The sequence below is a fragment of the Castor canadensis genome, chromosome 9 (assembly GCF_047511655.1).
Source record: "Castor canadensis chromosome 9, mCasCan1.hap1v2, whole genome shotgun sequence".
In the NCBI taxonomy this organism is placed as follows: Eukaryota; Metazoa; Chordata; class Mammalia; order Rodentia; family Castoridae; genus Castor; species Castor canadensis.
Window position 1 is genome coordinate 12,892,582 of NC_133394.1, and position 7,467 is coordinate 12,900,048.

The following is a 7,467-nucleotide window of genomic DNA, read 5'->3' on the forward strand; positions in this document are numbered from 1 at the left end:
CAGCACTTTTAGCTCCTGTTGTCCCTTCCTTCCTGTGCATTTGCTTAGAAACTGCCAGCCATGGCTGTTCAGTCACCTCCCTTCCCACAGGCAAGGACTCTGAGTGTGGCAGGGTCTGTAGACTGTGAGCAGGTTCACAGTTGACTTGTTCTTTAATGTCAGTTAAGCTGTCAGTCTGCTGAGAAGTTATTTTCATGGGCCAATTTGCTTTTAGTTCCAATCTCTCAAGTGATAGAATTACAACTTTGTCTCTTGCCTCGAGTTTCTTACCATACTTTTGCTGAGCTTTAAATAAATGTCCTACTGGACATCCGTGGCTGAAAATCCTACAGAAACCTTAAACTTAGTATATCTGAGCTGAAGTCACCATCTTCCATCTTCTCCTTAGAGAAGCACACTGCACACTGCCTAAGAATCTAAGCCAGACACCCAGGACCCAGTGTGGGTCCTTAACACTCACCACCGGCTCCTCACCAGGCCTCGTACGTCTGTATCTTCTGGGTGTTTCATATATCTTGCGCTCTTTTGCCTCTCTGGCACTTCCCTAATTCAGCTCACCATTTTCCAGTTGGATAAAAAAAGAGTTGTCTGTATCATTTCCCTGTCCCTGGTCTCAGATCATTCAGCCCAGTCACTGCATGCCAACTACTCATGTAATAATGAGCAGTTGGGGCTTAATAACCTTCAGTAGCTCCTCAAAAACACAGGGGAAAAGGCTGCCTCTGCAACCTTGGTATATGTTTTCCTAATCAGAACATGGCTTCCTGACTATCTCTGTTACCATACTGGTTTCCTTTACTCTTTGGCCCAGCTACATTGACCTTTTTGTTATCATCTGATGGGGCCCCATGCCTTCACACAACCTCTATTTTCTAGTGATCTTACTTATGCTTACCTTCAAGCCTTTGGGAAAGCCCTTTCCTCATCTGTCTGATTTAGGAGTTTTTTTCCCTTCAAACCTACTGATGTGTCTTGCTTCTGTATCATTTACCATATAGTGCAGTCTGTTTACATGTCTGTTTTGCAAAGAGAACAATTTTAAAACTCATGGATCTGGTAACTTTAACTCAGTGGCTTTATGGGCAATACTCTACTCAAAATTTTAAGGACAATGAAACCTTGGAATAGAAAAAGAATTGAGTTCATGGAAATTAATAACAAAATAATCACAGTTTCATAAGGTGGTTACAAGAAATTTTTAATGCTGCCTAGAATAAAAACAACTCTTCCCATTGGTTTCTTCAATGGCTATCATTAAAAGAAATGGAGATTACCGAACATTTGTGCTAAAATAATGCACCCACATTCTAAGAGACAGATAAAAATCTACAAGATTCCATAATTTCCCTCTTTTTATTTTTAAACTTATTTTGGTGGGACTGGGATTTGAACTCAGAGCTTCATGCTTGCAAAGCAGGTGCTCTACCACTAAGGCCATACCTCCAGTCCATTTTGCTCTGGTTATTTTGGAGATGGGGTCTCAGGAATTATTTGTCCAAGCTGGCCTTGAACCATGATCCTATTGATCTTAGCCTCTCAAGAAGCTAGGATTATAGGTGTGAGCCACCAGCACCTAGCCAAGATCTCTTTATGTTGCACTAAATCTTCAGTGAGATTGTGAGTTGACTACCAAACCTGTCATCTTTTATTGGGCACTTTAATTGGCCATTCCCTGGTGGTAGGCTGTGACCATGTGAATCAGCACTGCCACTGACTGTGATAGAAACACCGTGTGCTGTGTCCTGGCTGAGTTGTGGAGACCCCTAACACAATCTCTGATGCTCTTTTTCACTTCCGGGAGGCAGGAATGGAAATGGTCCCTGAGGGGACACTGGGGACTGGTGTTGAAGACTAGAGCACAAGAGCCTGGAGATGTGGCTCCGTGGTGGGCCACAGGCCCAAGGCCCTCAGTTCAACCCCCAGCACTACAAGAATCGAGCACAAGATGGAAAGGATTCTATGCCATTGACACTGCATGCAGGAAAGCTCCTTGACCAGACCAGAACTGCCCTGGTTAGACTTTTTTTAAAAGCAAGAATAGACTTTTGTGCTAAGTGCTGGATCTTGGGATTTATTTGTTACATCAATTATCACCCTAACTTACACAGAAAAATATTTATTTTCTTTCAGCTATTTGTTCACAAGTTTCCTTTGTTGAATTATTTCATGTCAAGTAAAATTTGATGGCACCTTCCAGCTTAGTAGAAAACACAAAAACTGAGTTTTTTCCACAGTCAAGCTGTGGATACAGCAACTCACTTCATTGTTTTATACTCACTATTGGTTGTCCTTGTCTGAAAGATTGGTTCACATACCTGTCCACTGTCCTTGGTAAGGGGAAGGAGAGAGTCCAGGGCAAACAGATTTTAGTGAAAGCAATGGCTTGAAAGTACTCATATTTCATTGACTTGAACCTGAATGAATATGTGGCCCAGAAGAGGAGGCCTGTGACTAGCTTCTATTGCTAAAAGGGAGAAGGGGAAAATAGACACTTGAGGATGAGTGGTAGCTCCCAGGACTTCCTCAGTGTCTATATACGCTTTTGTTTTAACCCTCAGAACACCTTCACCCTCTCCCCAAAGGAGAGGTTCAGAGTCCAGGAACTCTTAGGTGATGCACAGTCCTTTTTGTCAGTTTCCGATGTGGTTGTCAGCTATATTCAACTTCTCATATTACCATCTACTGCTGTGTAACAAGTCACCAAGCAGAGAGCTGGGAGTCATGGGTAAGTCCTTTCCCTTTTCTTCATCTGCACTTCTAGCAAGCATCAAGTCCTATTGACTCAATTCCCTAAATGTCTCTTAATTCTTTCAATGTATCCATTGACTTCCATTCCTGTCACTTCTACCCTAGCTCCGGCTGTCATTCCGTCTCACATACACTTCTGCAATGGCTCTAACTGTGTTCCTCCTTCCTCACGATGTAGCAGTGGGGGTTTATGAAGTCAAGCATGACACCACCATTTTCAGTCTCGTTGTGTTCTTCAGGGTAAAGCAAAGATCCCTAACCATGCCATTCAGAGCCCTCCCTGACCCGGGTCACTACACACCTCCACACTCATCCCTGCCCACTTTTTACATTAGTCAAACCTCTGTCACTGTAACAAATACCTCTGATGACCAATGTACCAAGAGACAAGGTTTATTTTGAGTCACAGTCCATCATACTTGGTCCTGATTCTTTAGGTCTGTGGCAGCAGAAAGAAGTGTATGGCAGAGTGAAACCACTCACAGGGTCCAGAAGCAAAACAGTGTGGAAGAGGCTGCGATCTCACATTCCTTTTGAAAGAATACCTGAAGCCCTCTGCTAGGCCACACATCTTAGATTTCTTACCTCCCTCCATAGTGAAGCAGGCTGGGAACCAAGACTTAACACATGGGCCTTTGGGAAGGATGTTTATCCAAATCTTAGTAGCCGTGCTGGACTTTCTCACTTACTGAAGGAGGCCTTGTTTTTCTTGCCTTCTGGCCTTTCCACAGTCTATGCTGTTTGCCTGATGTATTTTCCCCAACTCTCCTCTCTGAGCTAACTGTTACTCATACCTTAGGTTTCAGCTGACATATAAACTCTTTGAGGAAAGTCTCTGAATCTTAGATCAGATGCTCCCACAACAATTGCAAGTTGGGTGACTTAAAACTTAAACTGGGAGCATTTCCTAACACCAACTGGCTGACTTAAGAGAACAGAACTGTATTGTCTCACAGTTTCTGAGCTAGAAGTACAAAATCAAGGTGTTAGCAGGGCCATATGCCCTCAGGACTCTGGGTTGATTCCTTCCTTGCCTCTTCATGGCTTCTGGTGGTGCCTGTCTCCTCTTGGCATTCCTTGGCTTGCAGCTGCATCACTTCAGTCTCTGCATCTGTCATCACATGGTGGCCTTTCTGTCTTCAGGTGACATTTTCCTCTTCTTCTACATTAGGGCCACTTTAGACTTCATTTTCAGTTCATTATGTCTGCAAAGACCCTGTTCCAAATGAGTTCATATGCACAGGTACCATGCATTTTGACTTCAACACATCTTTTTGGGGACACAATTACCCAGAACACAATATCCACCCCCCCCATTGTGATTGTTAAATCTTTACCTTCCCTGATAGACCATTCTGTCATTTTTTTCACTGAATCCCCATCATTTGAGATAACAAAGCCCTTCTTGAAAGACTGACTTGAGCTGAGTGACAGAGTTGTGATATGAAGCTTGGAGATGGAGGTCAACCAAGAAATCAGTGCTGGAATTTTCAAACTAAAATAAACAGCAGGATAGAGCCAGAGCTGGGTTAGGCACAGAGGTAGAGAAGGTAGGGTTGAGGCAAGAACAAATTTTATAAACCCAAGAACTCTGATTTGCTGCCTCTTTTGCAGAAGGTTTTCCAGCCTCCTAGGCAGGGAACAGAACCAATTTCAGACTTATTTTCCCCAGCACTGCTAAAATGTCTTTCCACATGCCTGGACTTCTCTTAGTCTTAGGGGTATGAGTATGTACGTAGTCTAAGTTTCTCAAAACAAATGCAATGATTCACAGGCAGGAAAACAGAACACAGACAATATACAAACTACTTATGGATGGATTGTTATATTTCTCCAGCTTTTATTTGCTGTTTTCTTGGACAGGGAATTTTGTATATAGGATTCAATCCTAACTTCCAGCTTGCATATAGTAGCTTTCGGTTCACTGCCACCTTGGACAAATGGTTCACAGTATATAATATGAGAATCTTTAAACTTAATTATTTTTAAGCACATTTATTAAGGTGTTAATAGAATTTGTATACTATTGAAAAATGTCTGTGGAAATAGTCTGTGTGCTTGGTTTATGCTTACCTCCTTTTATTTTCACATGTAGGTTAATTAAAGCAAGAGTCCTTACAGGAGTTCAATTATTTATTAGTTGTAATAGTCTCTTTTTTGAGATTCGCTTTGGGAGAAGGAGATTTTTGTATCTAGTGTGTTACAGAGCAGTTGAGAAGTTAATTTGAAGAAAAACTGGTATCTTCTGGTCTAGTATCAAGGTATATTGGCCTAATATTTTCTGAATAATTCCAATACATATTTAAATACAATCATGTTACACTCATTTGCACTTTGCTTGAAAGCTCTGTAAGGCTGAGTTTAGAGCATCATTCTGAAGCGGGGACAGTGTTCCCTCCCAGGAGACGTGTTTAGTGTCACATTGAAGGGGTGGGGATGTGAACCACTGGGACCTACTGGGTGCATCAATATTCTACAATGCTCCATAACGAAGTTCAAAATGCCAATAGTGTCCAGGTTGATAAACCATGGTTTAGAAGATAAACGTCTGACAAAAAAGGAATTTTCAATTCACTTTTCTCAAATACTCCTTTTTTCTTTTAATTCTGTCACATTCCATTGTGCCACTACTAAGATTCTGAAGAACGATTCACACAATGGTAGAGCAATCAAGGAAGAGAAGTTGAATTCTGTCCTTCCTAATGCTAAATCATCACCTGTGGAAATTGGGCAGCAGGTGCTGTCTTCTTGAAGTGACTCCATCAGCTGTTAGGGAACCCAGATGTCCTGATTGAATCAATGTGAAGCTGACAGCACCTACGTCCTGCTGGATCTCAAGGCCTCTTTTCTGCAAGCTTTTGCTAAAGATGAGCCTAGGCAGGGGCTGCTATCATTTTTTAAAAAGTCAATTCTAGCATTTATTCAGAAATGGAAAGAGTCTGACACCGGGGAGATGACCACCTCCAAAAATCCAAAAGAAAACAGCCTTCTGAAATGAAGCCTAGCATCTAGGATGTCATTGTGCACTGTGATGCCCCTTGGCACTCGTGGAACATATGTACATGGTGGCATTTACACCTGGCTTTTCAGACCAGACACATCTGAGAATAGATGCTACAGTGACTTATTATTTACATGCAGAGTTTGGATAAGGCATTATAATTAATATCTCTCCCACAGTAACAGACTCTACCTCATAAAAGATAAGACTGAGGCCATGACTAATGGTGATATTCAAAGAACAGGTTGCTGTCATTGTTTAACGGTGATTACTCACTCTTAGCACCCACATGGCTTGCACCCTTACTTTACCTCATCCCCCAGTGTCAGAAATCCCTTTCCTGTCCATTCGCTCTCTAAAAACCAATCAAGAAAACAATTCCCAGACCCATACACTCCCTCCCTCCTTTTTCTACTTAATTATTGCAGAGCACTTAGCATCACCTGGCAAAATTATGCATTTGCATAATCACCTGTTGTCTTTCTGTCACCTTATCCTCACCATGATAAAGCTACGTGATAGAATTTTTTTTTTTTTACTTTTAAAGTACTTATATAGCACCTACTATTTGTCAAGTGTAATTCTAAGGACTTTGGGAAGATGAACTCATTTAAACTTTATAACAACTCTAAGACATGGATTCTAGTTCTAAGTACAGAGAATTTTAAGTAGCTTCCCCCAGGCTGTACAGCTAGTTAGTGGCAGAGTCAGGATTAGAGTCAGATCTTCCCATTCCTTATCTGTGCTCTTGACTGTGGCATCTACCACTGTAAGTAGCTCCCAGAAGAGTGTTGACTCAGATCAGGCTCCAATACTTGTTGGTTGGTTAAATAAAATGGCAGCAGGAACACATGTGGAAGTAACCAATGGGCTTCTTACCAAGTGATTCAGAGCAAGGATTTAAGTTTTGAGCACTCACGTACATAAGCTATAACTCTGCTACTTAGAGAAACTAGCATAACATTGAGATATAAATCCAATAATTCACTTTCTGTGTGCATGGGCAATAGATTTTACATTTTGTCATCAGCAAAGTGGTTCTTTCTACTGGACAGGAAAACATTTTAAATCATTGAGAAGTAATATCAGTGGAATTGGGGTGTGTTAACTCCCTTCCACACCAACATTAATAGATCCAATAAATATTTACTTGGTGTTTACTAAATAAATGAATTCAAGACACATCAGTGAGAACAGACAAAAATGTCAATGAAATGTCAATGAAAAGGAAAACTTCCTTTTCATGGATCTGTTAGTACAGATCCACACTAACATTTTTTAATGTTAAAACTAGTGGAGTTTGTTTCCAAATATGAAAGAATTATCAGATTACCTCAACATATTATGGGTCACAGAGTTCAACAGTAAGTAACCTTGACAACACATAATAATTGAGTCTAGCACCTTATTTGAACAAAAATATTATGATGAATTAAGGGTTTTTTGGTTTTGGCAGTATACGGACTTGAATTCAAGGCCTTACACTTGCAGGCATGCACTCTACCATTTGAGCCATGCCTCCAACACTGCGAGTTAAGTTTTTTAAAGAATAAACATAATTTATAGAAAAGAGTTATAAGTGAGATCTTCCAACTTTATTGATATATCGTTAATGTATCCCCATAAAAGATACAACTGGCGGGATGAGTTCTAGGACTCAGAGGTCCTTCCAGGACTATAGGAGCACCACCAGCTCTGCCTGGGGGCAGAAGGATTCA